General features: G+C 35.5%; 1 pseudogene; it reads left to right on the top strand.

The window, feature by feature from the left end:
- Positions 1–5,139: 5,139 nt before the first annotated feature.
- LOC103086591 (glutaredoxin-2, mitochondrial pseudogene) lies at positions 5,140–5,604 on the top strand (annotated as a pseudogene).
- Positions 5,605–26,148: the final 20,544 nt, after the last annotated feature.

Raw genomic sequence — 26,148 nt, forward strand, 5'->3', positions numbered from 1 at the left:
GAGGGAAAAAACGGAGCTGGAGGAATCAGTCTGGCTGACTTCAGACTATACTACAAAGCTAGAGTAATCAAGACAGTACGGTACTGGAATAAAAACATAAATATAGATCAGTGGAACAGGATAGGAAGCCAAGAGATAAACCCATGCACATATGGTCAACTAATCTATGAAAAAGGAGGCAAGGATATATAATGGAGAAAAGACAGTCTCTTCAATAAGTGGTGCTGGGATAACTAAGCAGAAGCTACATGTAAAAAAATGAAATTAGAACACTCCCTAACACCGTACACAAAATAAAGTCAAAATGGTTTAAAGACCTAAATGTAAGACTGGACACTATAAAACTCTTAGAGGAAAACATAGGCAGAGCACTCTTTGACGTAAATCACAGAAAGATCTTTTTTGTCCTACCTCGCAGAGTAATGGAAATTAAAACAAAAATAAACAAATGGGACCTAATGAAACTTAAAAGCTTTTGAACAGCAAAGGAAACTGTAAAGAAGATGAAAAGACAACCCACAGAATGGGAGAAATAATTGCAAATGAATCGATGGACAAAGGATTATTCTCCAAAATATATAAACAACTCATGCAGCTCAATATTAAAAAAAACAAACAATCCAATCCAAGAATGGGCAGAAGACCTAAATAGACATTTCTGCAAAGAAGACATACTGATGGCCAAGAGGCACATGAAAAGCTGCTCAACATCACGAATTATTAGAGAAATGCAGATCAAGACTACAATGAGGAATCACCTCACACCAGTCAGAATGGCCATCATAAAAAAATCTACAAACAATAAATGCTGGAGAGGCTGTGGAGAAAAGGGAGCCCTTGTACACTGTTAATGGGAATATAAGTTGATACAGCCACTATGGAAAACAGTATGGAGGTTTCTTAAAAAACTGAAAACAGAGCTATCATATATGACCCAGCAATCCCACTACTGGGTGTTTACCTAGAGAAAACCATAATTCAAAAAGACACATGCACCCCAATGTTCCTGGCAGCATGGTTTACAATAGCCAGGTCATGGAAGCAACGTAAATGCCCATCAACAGATGAATGGATAAAGAAGATGTGGTACAATGGAATATTACTAGTCATAAAAATGAATGAAATTGGGTCATTTGTAGGGATGCAGATGGCCATAGAGACTGTCATACAGAGTGAAGTAAGCCAGAAAGAGAAAAAACAAATATTGAATATTAACCATATATGTGGAATCTAGAAAATAGTACAGATGAACCAGTTTGCAAGGCAGAAATAGAGCCATATATGTAGAGAATAAATGTATGGACACCAAGGAGGGTGAGTGGGATGAATTGGGAGACTGGGATTGACATGTATACATTAATATGTATAAAATAGATAAATAATTAGAACCTGCTGTATAAAAAAAATAAAATTCAAAAATTCAAATTAAAAGAAAAAAGATGAAGAAATCCTTTAAAATAAATAAATAAAGCAATAGTTGCCCAATATTAATGTGAATAAGAGCTTGTAAAAACACGGATTTTGCATCTGTGAACCTGCATTTTAATGAAGCACTACAGATAATTTTATATAGGTTCATTTTTGACAATACTGACATAATGATTTCTAGGAATAATTTACATGTAGTGCTATAAGTGGTGTTCAACTTCAGATGAAAAGCTTTTTGGATTTTGCAATAAAATAAATCTGTTAAGGAAAGAATGTTTGTATCCCCCCCAAATTCATATGTTGATGCACTAACCTCCAACATGATGGTATTAAATGGTAAGGTCTTTGGAAGGTAATTAGCTTTATATGAAGTCATAAGGATGGAGGCCCCATGATAGGATTAATGCTCTTCTAAAAATTGGACAGGCATCAGAGCTTCCACAGTGTGAGTACACACTGTGAGAATTTGGTTATCTGTAAGCCAGGAAGATGGTCATCACCAGAACCCAACCATACTGGCACCATGATCTCAGACTTTCAGGCTCAAGTAGTGTGAGAAATTAAATTCATGTTTTTTAAGTCTCCTAGGATGTAGTATTTCGTTATGACAACAAACTGAATATTACAAACCCAAATTATCCAAAGCATTTGTTTGACTTAAAACATGCCCTCACAATGAGATATTACTTCACACTTGCCCCAACAGCTAATCATCAAAAAGTCTACAAACAACAAATGTTGGTGAGGATGTGGAGAAAAGGGAACCCTACTACACTGTTGGTGGGAATGTAAACTGGTGCAGCCACTATGGAAAAGAGTATGGAGGTCCATAAAAAACTAAAAATGGAAGTACCATATGATCAAGCAATTCCACTGCTGGATATATATCTGAAGAAAACAAAAATACTAATTCAAAAAGATACATGCATCCCAAAGTTCATGGCAGCATTATTTACAATAGCTAAGATATGAAAGCAAAATAAGTGTCCATCAACTGATGAATGGATAAAGAAGATGTGGTATATGTATAAAATGGAATACTACACAGTCATGAAAAAAGACTGTAATTCTGTCATTTGCAACAATGTTAATGGACCTAGAGAGTATTATGCTTAGTAAAATAATTCAGACAGAGAAAGACAAATACTGTATGTTGACACTTATATGTGGACTCTAAAAAATAAAACAAATGAATATGTATAAAAGAAAATAGAAACGGATTCACAGATATAAACTAGTAGATACCAGTGGGGAGAAGAAAGGAGGGAAGGGAAAGATAAAGGTATGGATTTAAGAGCTACAAACTACTACATATAAAATAAATATGCAACAAGGATATATTATACAGCACAGGAAAATATAGCTATTATTTTGTAATAACTTTAAATGGAGTATAATCTACAAAATATTGAATCCCTATGTTGTATACCTGAAATTTATGTAATCATCTATACTTAAATAAAAAATAATAAAAAAGGATGTGACAATATATAAAACATGAAATACTTATGACAGAATAATATAAAATGTCATTTCTGACATATTAATTTCGTTTACCTGTCTCCTTCATATCTTTACTGCATGCTTTTTGTTTTGTTTTGTTTCGTTTTTTTGTGGTACGTGGGCCTCTCACTGTTGTGTCCTCTCCCGTTGCAGAGCACAGGGTCTGGACATGCAGGCCCAGCAGCCACGGCTCATGGGCCCAGCCACTCCGCAGCATGTGGGATCCTCCCAGACCGGGTCACGAATACGTGTCCCCTGCATCGGCAGGCGGACTCTCAACCACTGCACCACCAGGGAAGCCCTACTGAATGTTTTTTTAAGTAACTTTTTTTTCTTTTTCTTGTTTTTTTTTGTAGTATGCGGGCCTCTCACTGTTGTAGCCTTTCCCGTTGTGGAGCACAGGTTCCAGACGTGCAGGCTCAGCGGCCATGGCTCATGGGCCCAGCCGCTCCGCAGCATGTGGGATCCTCCCGGACCGAGGCACGAACCCGTGTCCCCTGCATCGCAGGCAGACTCTCAACCCCTGCACCACCAGGGAAGCCCAAGTAACATTTTTTTGAAGAATTTATTCCCTTTTCTTTGATCCTCCAAATGTCACACACATGACACAAGGTGCTTAACAATAAATTGTTTACTAGAATTTACTGCTGTTACTCAAATTTATTTTAGCCAAAATAATGGAAACTGTGAACTAATACCTGCACAAACGTATTAAGATTAATGAAAAGAAAAAAGTTCTGTTAGAAATGTTTCTGCATTCAAAAGGCAAAAACATAAATCACAATAAATTTAATGGTAAAGTAGTAAATACCCCTTATTTTCTACGTCATTTATACAACAATATTCAATATTCAATAAATTCAATATCTATTTATGCTCTTGCTACTTTTCTTTATCTAAGATTGTGATAGCTGTTTGGGAAGAAATTGATTAGAAAAAAATATATGTATGTATATATAATTTTCTCTCTTCATCTTTCAGTCTTGTGTGTGTGTGTGTGTGTGTGTGTGTGTTCGTATAACATCCAGGGTTTTTCATTGTATTTATTGGAAAGAACAGGAACAAGTGTTGGTCTACTCCATCTCATCTTTGAGTGGGAGATTTTGAAAGAAGAAAATGTTCTGAATTGCCAATAAAAATATCCAATACAGATCTCAGCAAACATATATGAACATCTCCCCAGTGTTGTGTATGTCAACATTGAATAACCTGCTCTCTAGGATAAAAATTTTTGAGTATGAGGAACAGAAAGAAAAAAGGTTGAAGACAAGTTAACAGAGTCTATGGGGCCTCTGGGACACCATCAATGGACCAACATACACATTGTGGGAGTCACAGAAGGAAAAGAAAAAAAGAGGAGGAGACAGTATTTGAAAAAAATGGCTTAAAAATTCCCAAATTTGATGAAATATATAAATGTAAACTTCTAAGAAACTCTACGTATTCCAAGTATGGTGAACTCAGAGATGTGCACCAAGACACATAATCAAACATTCAAAAGACAAAGACAAAGAGAGAATCCTGAGAGCAGCAAGATGGAGGTGATTCATCACATATGAAGAATCCTCAATAAAATTATTAACAGATTTCTTATCACAACGTTTGGAGGCCAGAAGTCAGGAGGCCTATATATTTAAAGTGATAAAACAGAAAAATTGTTAACCAAGAATCCTATATTCAGCAAAACTGTCCTTCAAAGGTGAGGCAGAAATTAAGACATTCTTAGACAACAAAAGTTGAAGAAGTTTGTTACCACTAGACCTGCCCTTGAGCAAGAAATGCTCAACAGAGTCCTGCAGGGGTGAAATGAAAGGACACAAGGCAGCAACACAAAATCACATGAAGAAATAAAAAGCTCACCACATGTCAACATGTGGACAATTATAAAAGCCAACATTATTGTAGCAATGGTTTGTAAGTCTATTTATATTTTTCTACAGGACTCAATAGATGGAAACATTTTTTTAAATTATTGCTCTAAAAGCTAGTACTATTATAACTGTGGTTTATAACTTAATGCTTTGTTTGAAACATAATTTAAGACTCTAATGCATTTAAAAGAATTATTAGTTAGTGTTTTAGTGTATGCCATGTATAAAGATGTAATTTTGTGACCTCAACAACAAAAAGGGGTGAGGACAGTGCAGTAAATGAGCAGAATTTTTGCATGTTATTGAATTTAAACTGGTAAAAATTCAAATCAAGACCATGTGTTGGTGCCATGCAGCTTTGGTGGGGACAAAGCTAGAGTGGCTTCAGTAGGCCATCTTGGTTGGGCAGCAGGAGCTTCTGCCTTTGGGATAGGGAATAGCACATCATCATCTTTGGGGAACTCAGCAACTGCTCCTGTGAATCAGACCCAAGAAACAATTTCTGATAACTGGGTGATGATTGCCTCAAAAACATCCTTTTCTTACAGTACAATGGCAAACATACTTTCCCATGACATGAATGTTAACTATAAAGTGGTGGAATTGGACATGCTTGAATATAGAAGCCAGTTGGAAGATATTCTCTACAAAATAGACCAGTGAAAGAAGTGTACCAAGAATATTTGTCAATGGAACTTTTATTGGAGGTGCAACTGACACTCATAGGCTTCACAAAGAAGGTAAATTGCTTCCACTCTTACATCAGTGTATTTTTTTACAAAGTATGAGGAAAGAATTTTAGTGATATGTGCTCATAACTTTGATACTAAAATGTTAGCTATATAAAGTGATAATGCCTGATAGTGTATTTTAAATATTTGAAAGGTTTAAATTGGAAACATGTCTATGAAAAAGTCATAATGAACAATAAATCACTGTGAAAAACTCAGAAATTCAAATTAGTGTTATAATTTTAAGATTATAAATGTAATCCTCATGGTAACCATAAAGAAATAGATAAATAACATACACAAAAAGAAAAGTGAAGAGAATTAAAATATTCCACTACAAATAATGAACAAAACTCAAAGGAAAAGACCAATGCAGGGAATGAGGGACAATAAATCTGTAAAGCATGTAGAAAACAAATAGCAAAATAGAAGTTCCTGCTTATCAGTAATTACTTTAAATGTAAATGGAAGAAATATTCCAATCAAAAGACAGAGGTTGGCAGAATAGCTAAACACACATGATGCATGTACCTGCTGTCTACAAGAGATCCATGTCAGATCCAAAGAAAGACAAATAGACCAAAAGAGAGAATAGAAAAAGATATACATGCAAATAGTAACCTAAAGAGAATATGGTAGCTATAGTAGTATTAGACAAAGTAGACTTTAAATCAAAAGAGTTTACAAGAGACAAAGAATGACATTATATATTATTAAAAGATTTAATACAGCAGAAACAACAATTATAAATATTTATTTACAGACAATAAGAAACCGTCAAAATATAGGGAGTAAAAATTGACAGAATTGAAGAAGTAGTTCTATAATAATAGTTGAAGATGTTAATAACTCACTATCAATAATGGGTAGATAAACCAGATAGAAAAAAATAAGAAAATAGAGGACTTTAACAATACAATAAATTAACTATATCTAACAGACACATATAGAACACTCTACCTAATAACAACAGCATACACATTCTTCTCAGGTGCACATGGGATATTTTCCAGGAAAAAAATATATATTAGGTCATAAAGTGAGTCTTAAGAGATTTTAAAAGTTAGCTTTCATACAAAATATATTCTCCAATCCAATGGGATAAAGTTAGGAATCAATAACAGAAGGAAAACTGGAAATTTAACAAAATATGAAAATTAAACAATACTTTCTTAACAAATAGATCAAAGAAAAAATCATCAGGGAAATTAGAAAATACTTAGAGATGAATGAAAATTAAAACACAACTAACAAAACTTACAAGATGCAGTGAAAGTAGTGCTAAGGGGAAATACATGGCTATACAAGCTTACATTAGAAGAAGTAAGAAAGATCTCAAATCAAAAAGCTAATTTTAAAACTTGAGGAATTAGGAAAAAAAAGAGCAAACTAAACCCTAAGCTAGTAGAAGGAAAGAAATAATAAAGATTAGAGCAGAGATAAATGAAATAAAAAATAGAATAAAATAGAACATAATCAATGAAACCAAAAGCTAGTTCTCCAAAAAGATCAACAAAATTAACAAACCTTTAGCAAGATTAAATACAAAAAAAGAAAGAGAAGATTCAAATTACTAAAATCAGAAATAAAAGCGGAGCAAGTCCCGGAAGCCCACCTGCCGACCCTGACAAATCTTCCTCCGGCCACACAGGTCACAGTCCTGAGCCCCGCCCCCAACAAAGCCTCCTCTGGCCACGTGGGTCAGTGAACCCAAGCACCACCCACCTCCAAAGCTTCTTCTGGGTGTTCTGGACTCTACAGCCATGCCTGTGGAAGCCCATACCCCAGCTGGCCTGCGCAGGTACCTGTGTTCTGGGCCAGCTTCAGGAGCAGACACTGGTGAGAGGAACATACGCAGGGGTGGGGCTGACAAAGTGGTTCAGAGACCTACCTAGAGGTTTTGGAGGGTATCTTGGGGAGGTGGAGATACGCTGTAGCTCACTATGGGGGCAAGGATACTGATAGTGGAGGCACCAGGGAATTTTTTAATTTAATTAATTAATTAATTAATTTTTTTTTCTTTTAATTTTTTTACATTTTTGTTCTGTTTTGTAGTTTCATCTTCTTTCTTATTTTTTCCAACTTTTTTATTTTACTAATTTTATTTTATCTCATTTTTTATTCTTTGTTATTGTTCTGCTCTGTTTTGCTTGTTGTCTTTTTCTGTTTGTCTTGTTTATTTGTTGGTTTTTTTTTTCAATATTTGTGTTTCATTATCTTCTTTTTTATTTTATTTATTTATTTATTTTTGTTTTTCTTTTTGTCATTTTTGAGTGTCTTCAGTTCATTTAGCTTTTCTTATAGTTTAGTTTAGTTTTGTATTGTTTTCTGTTTAGGTTAGTTTTGTTTTTATTATTGGTTTCAGTTTTGGGGCTCTCTTGTTTGGGTGTCTTCTTGTTTCTTGCTTTCCTTGTGTTTTGTTGTTATTGTTGTTTGCTTGTCAGTTTGTTTTTTGTTTGCTTGTATTTGTTTTTGTTATTTGTCTTGGGATTTATTTGTTTATTTGTTTTATTTTCTTTGTGTGTGTGTGTTTGTTTTTGTTCAGTTTTGTTTTTATTATCTGCCTTGGGCTTCCTTTGTCTTTTTTTTGTTTTTCCTGAGCCATGTGGTTTGCAGGGTCTTGGTTCACAGGCCAGGGGTCAGGCCTTAGTCCCTGTTGTGGGAGCACCAAATCCAAGCCACTGGACTACCAGAGAACTTCATGTCCCAGGAAATATTATTAATCAATTTGAGTTCTCATGGAAGTCCTCGTCATGGCAACAAGACCCAGCTCCAAACAATTGCCTGCAAGGTCCAGTGCTGGACTCCTCAGGCCAAAGAACCAGCAAGACAGGAACACATCTGCACCCATCAAAAAAAATAAGAAGACAAAGAAATATGTTACAGATGAAGGAGCAAGGTAAAATCCTACAAGATCAAATAAATGAAGAGGAAATAGGCAATCTACCTGAAAAAGAATTTGGAGTAGTGATACTACACATGATCCAAAATCTCAGAAATAGAATGGAGGCATGGATTAAGAAAATAAAAGAAATTTTTATCAAGGACCTAGAAGAACTAAAGAACAAACCAACAGTGGTGAACAACACAATAAATGAAATGAAAAATACCCTAGAAGGAATCAATAGCAAAATAATTGAGGCAGAAGAATGAATAAGTGAGCTGGAAGGTAGAATGGTAGAAATAACTGCCAAGGAGCAGAATAAAGAAAAAAGAATGAAAAGAAATGAGGACAGTGTCAGAGACCTCTGGGACAACATTAAATGCCTTAATGTTCTAACTATAGGGATCTCAGAAGAAGAAGAGAAAGAGAAAGTGTCTGAAAAAATATTTGAAGAGATTATAGTCAAAAACTTCCCTAACACAGGAAAGTAAATAGCCACCCAAGTGCAGGAAGTGCAGAGACTCCCATACAGGATTAACCCAAGGAGAAACATGTGAAGACCCATATTAATCAAGCTAACAAAAATAAAATTCAGAGAAAAAAATATTAAAAGCAGCAAAGGAAAAACAACAAATAATATACAAGGGAATTGCCATAAGGTTATCAGCTGATTTTTCAGTAGAAACTGCACAGAAGGGAGAAGGGAGTGGCAGGATTGATTTAAAATGATGAAAAGGAAAAACCTAAGGCAAGATTACTCTACCCAGCAAGGTTATCATTCATATTCAATGGAGAAATCAAAAGCTTTACAGAAAAGCAAAAGCTAAAAGAAATCAGCACCAACAAACCAGCCCTACAACAAATGCTAAAAGAACTTCTCTAGGTGGGAAACACAACAGAAGAAAAAGATCTAAAAAATAAACCCAAAACAATTTAAAAAATGGTAATAGGAACATACATATCTATAATTACCTTAAATGTAAATGGATTAAATGCTCCAACCAAAAGACACAGACTGGCTGACTGGATATTAAAAAAAGACACATATATATGGTGTCTACAAGAGACCAACTTCAGACCTAAGGACACATACAGACTGAAAGTGAGGGGGTGGAAACATATTCCATGCAAATGGAAATCAAAAGAAACCTGGAACAGCAATACTCATGTCAGACAAAATGGACTTCAAAATAAAGACTGTTATAGGAGTCAAGGAAGGATACTACATAATGATCAAGGGATGAATTCAAGAAGAAGACATAACAATTGTAAATATTTATGCACCCACCATAGGAGCACCTCAATACATAAGGCAAATGCTAACAGCCCAAAAAGGGGAAATCAACCATAAAACAAAAATAGTGGGGGACTTTAGCACTTCACTTACACCAAAGGAAAGATCATCCAGACAGAAAATTAATAAAGAAACACAAGATTTAAATGACACAATAAGCCAGATCGATTTAATTGATATTTATAGGACAGTTCATCCAAAAACAGCAGATTACACTTTCTTCTCAAGTTCACATTGAATATTCTCCAAGATAGATCACATCTTCGGTCACAAATCAAGCCTCAGTAAATTTAAGAAAATTGCAATCATATCAAACATCTTTTCCAACCACAACACTCTGAGATTAGAAATAAATTACAGGGAAAAAAAACATAAAAAACACAAACACATGGAGGCTAAACAGTATGTTACTAAATAAACAAGAGGTCACTAAAAAAAATCAAAGAGGAAATCAAAAAATTCCTAGAGACAAATCACAATGAAAACATGATGATCCAAAACCTATGAGATGCAGCAAAAGCAGTTCTAAGAGGAAAGTTTGTAGCAATACAATCCTACCTCAAGAAACAAGAAAAATCTCAAATAAACAACCTAACCTTACATCAAAATGAACTAGAGAAAGAAGAACAAACAAAACACAAATTTAGTAGAAGGAAAGAAATCATAAACATCGGAGCAGAAATAAATGCAATAGAAACAAAGAAAACAGAAGCAAAGATCAATAAAACTAAAAGCTGGTTCTTTGAGAAGACAAACAAAACTGATAAAGCTTTAGCCAGACTCATCAAGAAAAAGAAGGAGAGGATTCAAATCAATAAAAACAGAAATGAAAAAGAAGTTACAATGGACACCGCAGAAATACAACGCATCATAAGAGACTACTACAAGCAACTCTATGCGAAGGACAACCTGGAAGAAATAGACAAATTCTTAGAAAGGTATAACCTTCTAAGATTGAATCAGGAAGAAATAGAAAATATGAACAGACCGATCACAAGTGCTGAAATTGAAACTGTGATTAAAAGTCTTCCAACAAACAAAAGTCCAGGACCAGATGGCTTCACAGGTGAATTCTATCAAACATTAAGAGAAGAGCTAACACCCATCCTTCTCAAACTCTTCCAAAAAAATTACAGGTGGAGGACGACTCCAAGCTCATACTATGAGCCTACTATCACCCTATACCAAAACCAGACAAAGATACTACAAATAAAGAAAATTACAGACCAATATCAGTGATGAACATAGATGCAAAAATCCTCTACAAAATACTAGTAAACAGAATCCAAAAACACATTAAAAGGATCATACACCATGATCAAGTGGAATTTATCCCAGAGATGCAAGGATTCTTCAATATACGAAAATCAATCAATGTGCTATACCATATTAACAAATTGAAGGAGAAAAAACATATGATCATCTCAACAGATGCAGAAAAAGCTTTTTACAAAAATCAACACAAATTTATGTTTCAAACTCTCCAGAAAGTGAGTATAGAGGGAATGTACCTCAACATAATAAAGGCCATATACAACAAACCCACAGCAAACATCATTCTCAATGGTGAAAAACTGAAACCATTCCTCTAAGATCAGGAACAAGACAAGGATGTCCACTCTCATCACTATTATTCAATATAGATTTGTAAGTCCTAACCATGGCAATCAGAGAAGAAAAAGAAATAAAAGGGAAAATAATCGGAAAAGAAGTAAAACTGTCACTGTTTGCAGATGACATGATACTATATATACATAGTCCTAAAGATGCCACCAGAAAACTACTAGAGCTAATCAGTGAATTTGGTAAAGTTACAGGATACAAAATCAATACACAGAACTCTCTTGCATTCCTATACACTGAAAATGAAAGATCAGACAGAGAATTTAAGGAAATATTTCCATTTACCATGGCAACAAAAAGAATAAAATACCTAGGAATAAACCTACGTAAGGAGGCAAAAGACCTGTACTCAGAAAACTATAAGACACTGATGAAAGAAATCAAAGATGACACAAACAGATGGAGAGATATATCATGTTCTTGGATTGGAATAATTAATATTGTAAAAATGGCTATACTACCAAAAGCAATCTACAGATTCAATGCAATCTCTATCAAATTACCAAAGGCATTTTTCACAGAATTAGAACAAACAAAATTTACAATTTGTATGAAAACACAAAAGACCTCGAATACCCAAAGCAATTTTGAGAAAGAAAAACTGAGCTGGAAGAATAAGGCTCCCTGACTTCAGACTATACTACAAAGCTACAGTAATCAAGACATTATGGTACTGGCACAAAAACAGATATATAGATCCATGGAACAGGATAGAAAGCCCAGAGATAAACACACCCACCTATGGTCACCTAATCTATGACAAAGGAGGCAAGAATATACAATGGAGAAAGACAGTCTCTTCAATAAATTGTGCTGGGAAAACTGGACAGCTATATGTAAAAGAATGAAATTAGAACACTTCCTAACACCATGCACAAAAATCAAATCAAAGTGGATTAAAGATCTAAATGTAAGGCTGGACACTATAAAACTCTTAGAAGAAAACATAAGCAGAACACTCTCTGACATAAATTGCAGCAAGATCTTTTTTACCCACATCCCACCTCCTAGAGTAATGAAAATAAAAACAAAAATAAACAAATGGGACTTAAAAGCTTTTGCACAGCAAAGGAAACTATACACAAGAAGAGGAGACAAACCTCATAATAGGAGAAAATATTTGCAAAAGAAGCAACCTACAAGGTATTAACCTTCATAATATACAAACAGCTCATGCAGCTCAATATCAAAAAATCAAACAATGCAATCGAAAAATGGGCAAAAGACCTAAAGAGATATTTCTCCAAAGACATACAGAAGGTCAAGAGGTACATGAAAATATTCTCAACCTCAGAAATTATTAGAGAAATGCAAAGTAAAGCTACAGTGAGGTATCACCTCACCCCAGTCAGAATGGCCAGCATCAAAAATTCTACAAACAATAATTGATGGAGAGGGTGTGGAGAAAAGAGAACTGTCTTACACTGTTGGTGGGAATGTAAATTGATACAGCCACTATGGAGAACAGTATGGGGGTTCCTTGAAAAACTAAAAATAGAACTACCGCATGACCCAGCAACCCCATTCCTGGACATATACCTGGAGAAACCATAATTCAAAAAGATACATGCATCTCAATGTTCACTTCAGCTCTATTTACCATAGCCAAGACATAGAAGCAATCTAAATGTCCATAAACTGAGGAATGGATAAAGAAGATGTGGTACATATACACAATGGAATGTTACTCAGCTATTAAAAGGAATGAAACTGTGTCATTTCCAGAGACGTGGATGGACCTAGAGACTGTCATACAGAGTGAATTAAGTCAGAAAGAGAAAAAACTAATATTGTCTATTAATGCATATATGTAGAATTTAGAAAAGTGGTACAGATGAACCTATTTGCAAAGCAGAAATAGAGACACATATGTAGACAACAAATGTATGGACACCGAGGGGGGGGAGGTGGGATGAATTGGGAGATTGGGATTGACATATTTACACAACTATTTATAAAATATATGACTAATGCAAACCTACTGTATAGCACAGGGAACTCTACTCAGTGCTTTGCGGTGACCTAAATGGGAAGGAAATCCAAAAAGGCGGGGATATATGTATACGTACAGCTGATTCACTTTGCTGTACAGCAGAAACTAACACCATATTGTAAAGCAAGTACATTCCAATGGAAAAAAAAAAAAAGAAATGAAAGTGGATACATTAATACCAATTCTACAGAAATAAAAAGTATTATAAGAGAGTACTATGAACCACTGCATGCTAACAAAATTCGATAAACTATATGAAGTGGACAGATTCATAGAAACAAAACCTTCCAATCCTAAATCATGAAGAAATAGGAAGTCTGAATAGACCTATAAATAGTAAGGGGACTGAATCAGTAATTACATCTCACTCAACAAAGAAAAATCTCTGGATCTGATGGCTTCCCTGGTGACTTCTGCCAAACATTTAAAGTGGGACTAATAGCAATCCTTCTGATTTTTTTCCAAAGTATTCAAGAGGAGAGATCACTTAACTCATCCTATGAGACCAGAATTACCCTGAAACCAAAGAAAAATTCAATACATAAAAAAGAGAATTACAGATCAATATCCCTTCTGAACACTGACATAAAAATCCTCAATAAAATACTACCAGATTGAATTCAACGTCATATTAAAATGATTATACACCATGACCAAGTGGGAAATTCCTGGAATGCAAGGATGATTCAACATAAGAAAATTGATCAATGTAATATAGTACATTAACAGAATAAAGGGAAAACTCACATGATTATCTCCATTTACAAAATTCAACACTCCTTCATGATAAAAACGCTCAGTGAAATAGAAATAGAAGGAAGTTACTTCAACGTAATAAAAGCCACTAATGAGAACACACAGCAAACATCATACTCAACAGTGAAAGACTGAAAGTGTTTCTTTTAAGATCAAAAAATAAATTAAAAAAGCAAGGATGTCCACTCTTGAACACTTCTACTTAATGAATTCTGGAAGTTCTAGCCAGACCAATTAGGCAAGAAAAAGAAATAGAAGACATCAAAATTGGAAAAGAAGTAAAATTATTTTTGTTTCCAGATGATATGATCTTATACATAAAAAACACTAAAGATTATACACACAAAAATACTGTTAGAACTAATAAATGAATTCAGCAAAGTAGCGGGACACAAAGTCAACATTCAAAATCAGTTGTATTTGTATACACTACAATAAATAACCTGAAAGAAAATTTTGCATATAATTTCATTAGCAATAGCATTAAAAATAATAAAATGTATAAGAATGCCCTTAACCTAAAAGTGAAAGACTTGTAAAATAAAAGCTACAAACATTGCTGAAGGAAATTTTAAAAGGCATAAATAAATGGAAATATATCCCTTTGTTCATGGACGGGGAAACTTTATACTGTTAAGATATCAATACTACCTAAAGGAATCTACAGATTCAATTCAATTTCTATCAAATTCCCAAAGATATGTTCTGCAGAAATAGAAAAAAAATTCTGAAATTCACATGGCATGTAATAACCATGACAATCTCAAAAAGGAAAAACAACACTGGAGGACACTCTCCTAATTTCAAAACTTACTACAGTAATCAAAACAGTGTGGTATTGGCATAAAACAGATATATAGGCCAGTGGAATAGAATTGACAGCCCAGAAATAAATTTCCACATATATGGGTAAATGATTTTTGACAAGGGTTCTAAGACTATTTACAGGGGGAAGAATAGTCTTTTCAACAAATAGTGCAGGGAAAACTATATACCAGACCAATATTTTATTATTTTTAGTTTTTCTAATCAGGTAATTACTCTCTAGGTGACAATTTATTTCTGTCCTAGGAACAATGAGGTAAATTAGCAATTTCCAAAGTTTTCCTCCAGTTAGTCCATTTTAATGTCTGCTCTGGTACTGTTTACCACTTTTGTAACATGCCTCCCTGTTTCTGATGGCCAAGAGTTCCAGAAGGACAGCCACTAGGGAACTTTCCATGAATGTTGAGATCCCCTGATCAATGTATGAAGGGAGTGTACCCTGGAACCTGGAGGGAGGGAGTAGGGAGTTATGAATGGCTCTTACGATATGAATCCATTCAAGCATTTCCTATATTCCTAAAACTTTGGATTCATTTCTCTGCATTGTACCAGAAAATTCTTTATCCTCAATTGCATTTAGTGTAGGTTATATTTTGTCCAAGTGCCATTCGAACAACAGAGTAAAAGTTAAGCCCACTGCCCCCTCTCTCAAATCAAGAATCTCTTATAACTGTATGCATATCAGTATATCCAACCTAATCAAATCATGTTATTTTCTTCCTGGTATAGCACTTAAGGAATCAATTCCTACATATATTTCTCAGATTTCTGTTGAATTATATGTTATGCATTTTTTCAATGGATAAGCTATATTGTATTTATATCTTTGGGGCATGCTAGATGTGCCTCTAATTAAGAGTCTGAAGTCCATGACTGGGTAGAGAAAGTGAGTCTTAAAAGGGACTTGGAATAATTAAGACAGGGTAGGCAGGTTTCTTCAGACAAGAGAAGCTGATTTTCCTGACAAGAGATGTTTATTAGGATATCAAGGGAAGGGATCAAGATAATCAGATTTTTTAAATCCACCCAAAAGTTTTCATTACAAAACTGAAGATGTTGATCTTTCCCAATCCCTGTCCAAACTGCACTATAATTTAGAAACATACCCGAATAGACTTTGGGTCTATATTTTGAATATTTTAGCCCTTTGGCTAAAAAAGTTAAAAAATTATTTGGGGGGCTTCCCTGGTGATGCAGTGGTTGAGAGTCTGCCTGCCGATGCAGGGGACACGGGATCGTGTCTGGGAAGATCCCACATGCCGCGGAGCGGCTGGCTCCGTGAGCCATGGCCACTGAGCCTGCATGTCCGGAGCCTGTGCTCCGTAACGGGAGAGGCCACAACAGTGAGAGGCCCGCGTACCACAAAGGACGGGGAAACTTTATACTGTTAAGATATCAATACTACCTAAAGGAATCTACAGATTCAATTCAATTTCTATCAAATTCCCAAAGATATGTTCTGCAGAAATAGAAAAAAAATTCTGAAATTCACATGGCATGTAATAACCATGACAATCTCAAAAAGGAAAAACAACACTGGAGGACACTCTCCTAATTTCAAAACTTACTACAGTAATCAAAACAGTGTGGTATTGGCATAAAACAGATATATAGGCCAGTGGAATAGAATTGACAGCCCAGAAATAAATTTCCACATATATGGGTAAATGATTTTTGACAAGGGTTCTAAGACTATTTACAGGGGGAAGAATAGTCTTTTCAACAAATAGTGCAGGGAAAACTATATACCAGACCAATATTTTATTATTTTTAGTTTTTCTAATCAGGTAATTACTCTCTAGGTGACAATTTATTTCTGTCCTAGGAACAATGAGGTAAATTAGCAATTTCCAAAGTTTTCCTCCAGTTAGTCCATTTTAATGTCTGCTCTGGTACTGTTTACCACTTTTGTAACATGCCTCCCTGTTTCTGATGGCCAAGAGTTCCAGAAGGACAGCCACTAGGGAACTTTCCATGAATGTTGAGATCCCCTGATCAATGTATGAAGGGAGTGTACCCTGGAACCTGGAGGGAGGGAGTAGGGAGTTATGAATGGCTCTTACGATATGAATCCATTCAAGCATTTCCTATATTCCTAAAACTTTGGATTCATTTCTCTGCATTGTACCAGAAAATTCTTTATCCTCAATTGCATTTAGTGTAGGTTATATTTTGTCCAAGTGCCATTCGAACAACAGAGTAAAAGTTAAGCCCACTGCCCCCTCTCTCAAATCAAGAATCTCTGTTAACTGTATGCATATCAGTATATCCAACCTAATCAAATCATGTTATTTTCTTCCTGGTATAGCACTTAAGGAATCAATTCCTACATATATTTCTCAGATTTCTGTTGAATTATATGTTATGCATTTTTTCAATGGATAAGCTATATTGTATTTATATCTTTGGGGCATGCTAGATGTGCCTCTAATTAAGAGTCTGAAGTCCATGACTGGGTAGAGAAAGTGAGTCTTAAAAGGGACTTGGAATAATTAAGACAGGGTAGGCAGGTTTCTTCAGACAAGAGAAGCTGATTTTCCTGACAAGAGATGTTTATTAGGATATCAAGGGAAGGGATCAAGATAATCAGATTTTTTAAATCCACCCAAAAGTTTTCATTACAAAACTGAAGATGTTGATCTTTCCCAATCCCTGTCCAAACTGCACTATAATTTAGAAACATACCCGAATAGACTTTGGGTCTATATTTTGAATATTTTAGCCCTTTGGCTAAAAAAGTTAAAAAATTATTTGGGGGGCTTCCCTGGTGATGCAGTGGTTGAGAGTCTGCCTGCCGATGCAGGGGACACGGGATCGTGTCTGGGAAGATCCCACATGCCGCGGAGCGGCTGGCTCCGTGAGCCATGGCCACTGAGCCTGCATGTCCGGAGCCTGTGCTCCGTAACGGGAGAGGCCACAACAGTGAGAGGCCCGCGTACCACAAAAAAAAAAAAGAAAAACAAACAAAAAATTATTTTGGGGCCAAATGGAGAAGTTCTTTACTTCTTTGATCATGCCTGAGAGATTATAGATTTGAATATGCCACTTTCTTTCTATAAACTCTTCAGAACAGCCAGAAGCAGCTACCCTACACCACAGCTCTTATTTTCACCCCAATGTTCTATTGCTTCTGCCACTTGGGCTACCAAACCATGCATATAACAGGCACTTCACTACACAACAACTGTAGCAGATAATTTAAGTAACTGTATTTCCACTGAAACACACTATTAGTATCGCATTTTCCACTGGCAATAATGTCATCCTTGTTTTTACATATAAACACAACAAATAATAAAACCCAGGATCCAATCTTTAAAATTGGTTTCATGGAACCACTTATGATAATACAATTCTCAGCTTGTGTTTGGTGAGGATGATGGTAACCATTCTAGAAAGTTCAAGTGGAAAAGATTTAATACAGTAAAATAGATATTTTTACAAAAGTGATGAAAAGGCTAGATGTTTCAAGATTCAGGAAAACTGCTGTGGTTCTCAGATTTGCCATTAACAGTTAGGGAGTCATGAGGTTGCATGAACCATAGGAAACTTTTGGTCACAAACACCCCTGGCTCCAGATACGAGGCAGAAGTTTTCTGTGAAAACTTCTGGAAATTGTGGCAACAATTTCATGTTTGATAGCGCTCATATTTTTGCTTGCTTCTACTGGAGGAATTATGATAAATTTTCCTTCTTCCAATTCTTACATTATTGTCTCTTATTTTCAGACTCTAAACCTGATCCTCTTGGTGGAGATTACAGGGAAAAAAGTTCATGAGCTTCCAGCTGGGAGAGCATAGAAAGGGAGAAAGTAGTGCTGAGAAGGTATAGTGTCTCTAATTTCTGTTGTACTGTAGTTAATCATGGGGCAGATTAAGACTTGTTTATGACAGATTCTGTATGCCACCTTGAAAAACTAGGATCTTCTCCCAGCCTTAGGTTTCCAAGTAACACCTAACATTTCTAAAATAAGGAAAAGAAAGATTAGATTTTTTAAGGAAGATATCTTGAGTTACAGAATGAAAATAGACTAGAAAGATGAAATACTGGAAGCAAACAGATTGCTGAAGAGACTATTGCAATATTCTAGGGAAATGAGATGATGAAGGCTAAAGTAAATGAAGTAACTACAGGGTTTAAAAGAAGGGATGGGGCTTCCCTGATGGCACAGTGGTTGAGAGTCCGCCTGCCGATGAAGGGGATGCGGGTTCGTTCCCCGGTCCGGGAGGATCCCACATGCCGCGGAGCGGCTGGGCCCGTGAGCCATGGCCACTGAGCCTGCGTGTCCGGAGCCTGTGCTCCGTAATGGGAGAGGCCACAAAAGTGAGAGGCCCACGTACCGCAAAAAAAATAAATAAATAAAATAAAAGAAACAAAAAATAAAAGAAGGGATGATTATAAGGTATTTCAACACAAAATTAACTTAAATTAGTAATTGAATAAGGGGAGCTCTTGGTTTCCCCCTTTTACTTGTACCATCTTCTGCTTTTCCAAACCTACTTCCCATTCAGTCGATTACTGTTATGAACATTTTCTTCCTGTTTCTTAAATACATTCCTTATATGTATATCTATGACCACTGTCAGTATAGAATCTCTCATCATCTCTCACCAGGATGACTGAGTCAGGTCCTACAAAAACAAACAAATGAATTACTCCACTGAACAAAACCTTTCAACAGTTTCACATGGTCTAAAGGAAAAAAATCCAAACTCCTTAGTAGAATTAGATGCACATTTGATATCTTTATCAGAACTGCATCCTGACCTCCTCTATTTGTAGGTATCAACTTTTCCATCCGTTAGAGGAAACTTATCCTCCTGAATTCCATATGATCTTGGTAAATGTCATCAATTACTTTATGGTCATAGAGGTTTGCTATATAAGAAAAATGGAGCCAATCATACTGTGCCCCTGCTTGGCCTCAGAGATATATCCAAATATTGGCATATGGCTCAAGTAGATCTAATCAATGCCCCTACCTAAATTTTTTCTAGCTGGAACTTCTGTGGAACACTCTCCTACTCTTGGGTTACAGAGATGGAATAAAGTGAATACCTGTAGCCTTGATCTTGACTCTCTGATAAAGCCATTCTGCATTTTGAGAAAATGAAACAAAAATACAAGAAACAGTAGACAAAAAAGAAGAAATTTCTGTCCTTGGTTTGAGCCATACTTTTGTCTTTGTATTTTTCAAGGTTTGGATGAGAGCAAAGAGCCTCTTTTTTATGACTTTGAATTAAAATTCTGTATCACACTATGGAAGAAAGAGAGAGAGAAAGAGTGAGAAAGGGAGAGAAAGAAAGGGAGAAAAGAGAAAAAAAACACTGATTAATACTATGCAAAAATGGCTTAGTGATTTGGATGTTTCATGTTTCCTGACTTTATGTATTTTGCCCCATTTCTGAACTGTTCTTTCTGTTCCTTATCTGGATTCCCTCTATATTTCTTTCAATAATGTCCTCAAGACCTATCACTAATCCTTCTTGGACCTTTCTTTCCAGGCACATTTCTGTGTGTATTTCTGTCACAATCCTTACCATATTATAATTTATCCACATTTATATATGAAACTTCCATGTGACTGGGAGTCCTTTGAATGGAAGGACCATCTCCTACTTATTTATTTTGTACTTTCTAGGAGACTATCGCACACAAAGTTTTGCTCAATACAAGCTTGTTGAATAAATAAAGTGGGGTAATCCAGGTCCATGGGAAAATATTATTTTTCTCATTATTGTGTCCAAGACAAAATTTTATTATTTTCATTTATAGTGGATATCTATAAATTCTTGTTTTCATTTATCTACACATTAAATATGGAATCAAAAACTAAATGAATTATCATGAATATCTGCATCAGTGTATTAACCCAGGTATCTGGCCCACACTTTTTTTCAATTTTGCCTCAACTGTTTATTTGCATATTGATATTTACAGAAAAAAGCCCTATAAAAGACTGACAACATGATATATTTACCAATGTGAGGTCATAACAAAATGAAAGACCAAAAGCTAACTCATAGTTCTAATTAATATTATTTAATTCAATTTCATTCCGTTCAGTTAAATATTGTTTGGTTCACATCACCTTAACGGCATGCATTGGACATCTGCTACAAGAATTGAAGTTGGTTAGGCACTATAGGAGACACAAATATAAGACATTATCTACAAAAAAATATTTTAGTGAAACATAGAGGAAAAGAGTGTGCATTTTGGGACCTACATCTCAAAGTTCAGTTGTGAAACACCTTAATCTCCTAGATTAATATGATGTTACAACAGATTATTAATAAACTCAACCAATAGCTGGTCAGGTCTTTATGAGCTTTGAAATCATGCCTTCAATACTGCAATGCAGCATATAAACAATTAAGAAGTTTATACATATAAACAGAGTGTTGCAGTTAATCTACAAACAAATTCATTTTATATCAGATTTGTGACTTTTACACCAATGTGTACTCATTTTGTGGCTGCCTCCCACTGTTTTGGCAAGGCTTTCAAATGTTTTCTTCCTCCCTCATCTTCCAGCAGGAAAGCCAACAGCTGTGGCCAAGGCAACAATTTTGGCAGTGGTAATGCCCAGATGACAACCTCTGGAGTATCTCTCTCCAGCAGTAGCAGTGACATCTGGACCACTTTCCACACTTGAGAGCATCTTGGCTCATCTCCACACATACAGCTGCAGAGCCATCACAAGAGCTATCTTCAAGTAGGGACACGGCATTGTGAGAAACAATTGTTCTCTGATTAAGAGACAATTCACATTGTGTATATGTAAATGCATAATTACTGTGTGTGTGTGTATTTTGTGAATAGGTTTAAGACTATAGTTTGTTTTAAAAAAGAGAGAATTAAATACACACTCCATGTCTTCAATTCACTGTAGTAATGTCTATATATTCAGGTTTACATATATTCATGTACATATACACACACATCATCATCAGAGTCAACCATTCAGACAATTTAGCATTTGAGAGCTTTTGACTATTATGGGATGACACAACTTCCTTTATGAGTTCCTTTGGTACATAGATACTGTATATTTACTGCCAAACCATACATGGTTTGAGGAAGTAACATGTAAAGATGTAAATGACTTAAACATAGCATTACTACTGTTGAGGCAATTATAATCCTGCCACTGGGGATCCTGACAAGTATTGTTATTGACTCTAGTGTTCATTTTTTCTTTCTCTAGTTCCATCAAAATGTGAGTATTCTACCTCACAAGCTCCAATAGTCATATGTGAAGTTGTTTCTCCCTCTACTTTTGTCAAGTCGCTTTATAATTTATTCTCAGTTTCTGTAATTATTTCTTATAGAAATGTCATTATTTGTTGAATTAAGTCACTTAGAAACCTTGAGGGGAAAATTAATGACACAGATTATTGGATAGTTTTGACAACCTCACCAATAGAAAATATTCCTTGAAAAGTTACTTATTTTAAATAAAATTATTAGATGACCTAGATTTTTAAGTTGATATAGGATGATGTAGTTAAGCCAATATCCAAGTCAAAAGGGAGAGTAGTACATGAAATTAATAAAGATTAGATGATTAGACAAAATCCTATCTCATTGTTTTATTCAAAGTTCAGGCAATTTATAAGCATGTGCCCTTTTATTTTATTTTTTTAACTCTCTGGGTTTCCAAGGTCTCACATTCAACCAAGTACAATTAGCTCACTCAGTACAATTAGTACTTAGTGGGCATGCAGACTTGTGTATGCTACAACCTTCTAGCTCAGGGTTTTATCAAGGCTTGCTTTGCCTGTCTTGGTCCTCATATCTCCCTGTTAAATTTCTGGCTGGTCTGCTGGTCTATTGCTCACCCCAACTAGTGTCAAAATCACAAGCTAGCTGGGCTGTGGGCCTTCCCTAATTTTCTGCCACTGAGATCTCTAAATGTTTGACAGCTCTACAGGTCCCAGCATTTCCAGCATTCTTCTCCACATGAAATCAGCCCCCTCCCGTGATCTTTGTATCACTTTTGTGCCATGGAGCTGAAGTGAGAGGGTAGGAGCCACCTCTGACTAAAAAGTCACAAGCTCCCCTCTTTCTACTGAGATTCAATAGATTTTCTTGAATATACACTTCACATTTTGCTATATGACTTCCGTTGATTTCAGACTCTTTAAATGGCTATTTTTAAAATAATTTCAACTGATTTATCATTGCATTTTGGAAAGAGGATTTGGAGAAAGGATTAACCTTATTCAGCCATTCTGAAAGTTCCATCCTTTCTGTTTCCTCTATTTTCCATTAGCTCATTCCTTCCTGCCTTCTTTTGGGCTGTTTGAACCTCTTCAGCGTACTTAACATTTTCTTGAATATATCTTTGTGTATTTGTTCCAACATCCGTTCTTGGGATTGCAATGCAATATTTAACTTTTCAGTCTATTTAGAATCAACTTTTTTAGTACCTCAAGTGAAACATATAAGCTTTACCACCATATAGACCTCTTTATTCTGCCCTTATATTCTACTTATATTATTTGGGACATATATAAGTATTGCATTCCATCAGATAATTTTATGGTTTTTGTTCTCAAGCATAACACATATAATAAAGAACTATAAAAGGAAAGGATAGTTCATTATATTTTCTGTACATTTATTATTTCAGTTGCTATTCTTTTCATTTCTGATATTCCAAGGTGACTTTGGTAGCATTTCCTTTCTGTCTGAAAGAATTACTTAAGCAATTATTTGAGAGCATGTCTGCTGACCAAAAACTTCTCTAAGATTTTCTTCATTTGAGAATATCTTTATGTTGTTTTGCTCCTGAAAGATATTTCACTGGATATGGAATTCTGGGCTTTCAAGATGCTTTTCTTGTCTTCAGTTTTCAGCATTTTGACTATGATATAACTGGGAATGGATGTCTTTTTCTTTTTTTAGGTTCACTGAGTTTCTTGAATCTGTAGATTTACATTTTTCACCAAATTTTGGAAATTTTCAGCCTCTTCTTTATTTTTATTATTAATTTTTACTGCACCTTTCTTTTTTTCTGAGATTGTGATGACATGAATGTCAAAATTTGGGGTATTATCCAAAGGTCTCTGAAGCCCTTCTCATTTTTTTTCAATCATTTTTTTTCTATGTTATTTAAATTAGATAATTTCTATTAATACATCTTCAAGTTCACTGACTCTTTCCTTGGTCATTTCCATTTGGTTATTGAGCCCAACCAGTAACTTTATTCCAGGTACTACATATTAAATTTAAATATTTCCATTGGCTTCCTATACCTTGAATTTCTTCAATGATATTTCTGCCTTTCCATTCATTCCAAGAGATTCACCTTATTTATTGGAATATTTTTGTAATATCTGCTTTTTAATGTCTATGTCTTTAAATTCCAACATATTTGTCATCTCAGCTTTGAAATCTGTTGAATATCTTTTCTCAAGTGAGTTGAGATTTTCCATACACACACACACACACACACACACACACATATTTGCTGATTAAATTCAATTTTATCCCAAGGCATTTTGAAAGCATGTTATGAGACACTAGGTCTTATTTAAATCCTATAGAGAGTATTGGTCATTTTGTTTTAGCAGGCAATCAGCGCAGTTGGGTTCAGACCACAATTTTAATTCCTTTTTGAGGGGTGAAATATCAGTGTCCACAATGCTTTTCAGATCAGTCACATATATGCATTACCCAGTGTACAGTCTCTGACCTAGGCAAAATCTTTCTTTTTTTTTTTTTTTTTTTTTTTGAGCACAGGCTCCGGACGAGCAGGCTCAACGGCCATGGCTCACGGGCCCAGCCGCTCCACAGCATGTGGGATCTTCCCAGACCGGGGCACGAACCCGTATCCCCTGCATCGGCAGGCGGACTCTCAACCACTGCGCCACCAGGGAAGCCCGGCAAAATCTTTCTTTAAGTTTAGTTCTCAACATCTATGATATGCTGCTTAGGGTCAGGTCCATGAATATATAAAATAGGAGTAAGTACAGAAGTTCATAAACAAAACAAGGGGGTCACTTTCCCAAACTACTCACTCTCCAAAGTTTCTCTGGCATTTTCTGGGACCCTGGGCCCCTCTTTTTGGTTCTCTGGTCAGAAGGCAATTTTTTTCTTTTTTTAACACCATTCTGCTGTGTACTTCCCACAACTGTGGGACAAACATTGAGAAGTCAGAGAGAGAAAGAAAAACAACATGGATATGCACTGATACTCTTGGGACCACAGTTTCTTAAATTAGAAGGAAGTTTTCTCTCTTTCACAGTAGTAGGCTCTTAAATATCCCCAGGACAAAAACGCCATGGGAATCCTTGGTGGCTGAGACAAAAATGAATTTAAAAAAAGAAAAAGAAAAACAATGAGGCATTTCCAGCACTATATCCAAAAATTAAGAGAACCCACTCTAACTACCCACAGAAGAACTACAGGAGATCTGTTGGACCATTCTCTTGCAGTGTCATTGCCCATTTCTGGCTTTCCAGTCATGTTGAATCCAGTCCTGAGAGTACTGGAAAGAAAAAATAGTAAACCCACTGCCAGTTTGATGTGACTTTGAACTCTATTCTTCTCCAATCTGCTGGCTACTATTTGCTTTTCAGAGTCCTCAAACAGTTTCTCTAAACATTCTGTCCAGGTTTTATAGCTTCATTGAGTGAGAGAGGCAGAATATTCTTACTTTATTTCACCCAATATATTTTGCTACTGTACCCATGTCTTCACCCATAACTCTAGTTGAGAATCATATATGACGTTTTCACTATTGGTGTTCAAACTCTAGTCACACACACACACACACACACACACCATCCCCAGAAATACATCTATATTGTTTAACAAGGCTTCACACAGATCTCCCTTATCCTTTTTTGCTAGAGTTTAATCTGAGGACAGTTCTATTAATCCATAAGGAAAATAATTTGAATATAAGTAAACCCCTTGAGTATATGAGTCTGGCAGAAGGAGTGATTTTTTCGCTCTTTTTTTTCACCATGCATGCCAATTTTTTCTTGTATTTGGTACCAATTTACTCATGAAAGAATAACTGTATGAATCCTTCCTGCCCATTCCCTGTAGTGGAATGCATTGCCTCTAAGTTACAGCATTCCTGTCAGAAAATGTACTTTTCTGAACTATAATTGTTTGTAAAATATGTGATTGTAACCTGCAACTTAAAGACCTCCATGTCACTTCCTTCTGTCTAGGTATTTGTAAAATTAATTTTTGTGGGTATTTTGAATGAGTAGCAGGAA

This window comes from Lipotes vexillifer, unplaced genomic scaffold (genome assembly GCF_000442215.2).
Source record: "Lipotes vexillifer unplaced genomic scaffold, Lipotes_vexillifer_v1.1 scaffold507, whole genome shotgun sequence".
In the NCBI taxonomy this organism is placed as follows: Eukaryota; Metazoa; Chordata; class Mammalia; order Artiodactyla; family Lipotidae; genus Lipotes; species Lipotes vexillifer.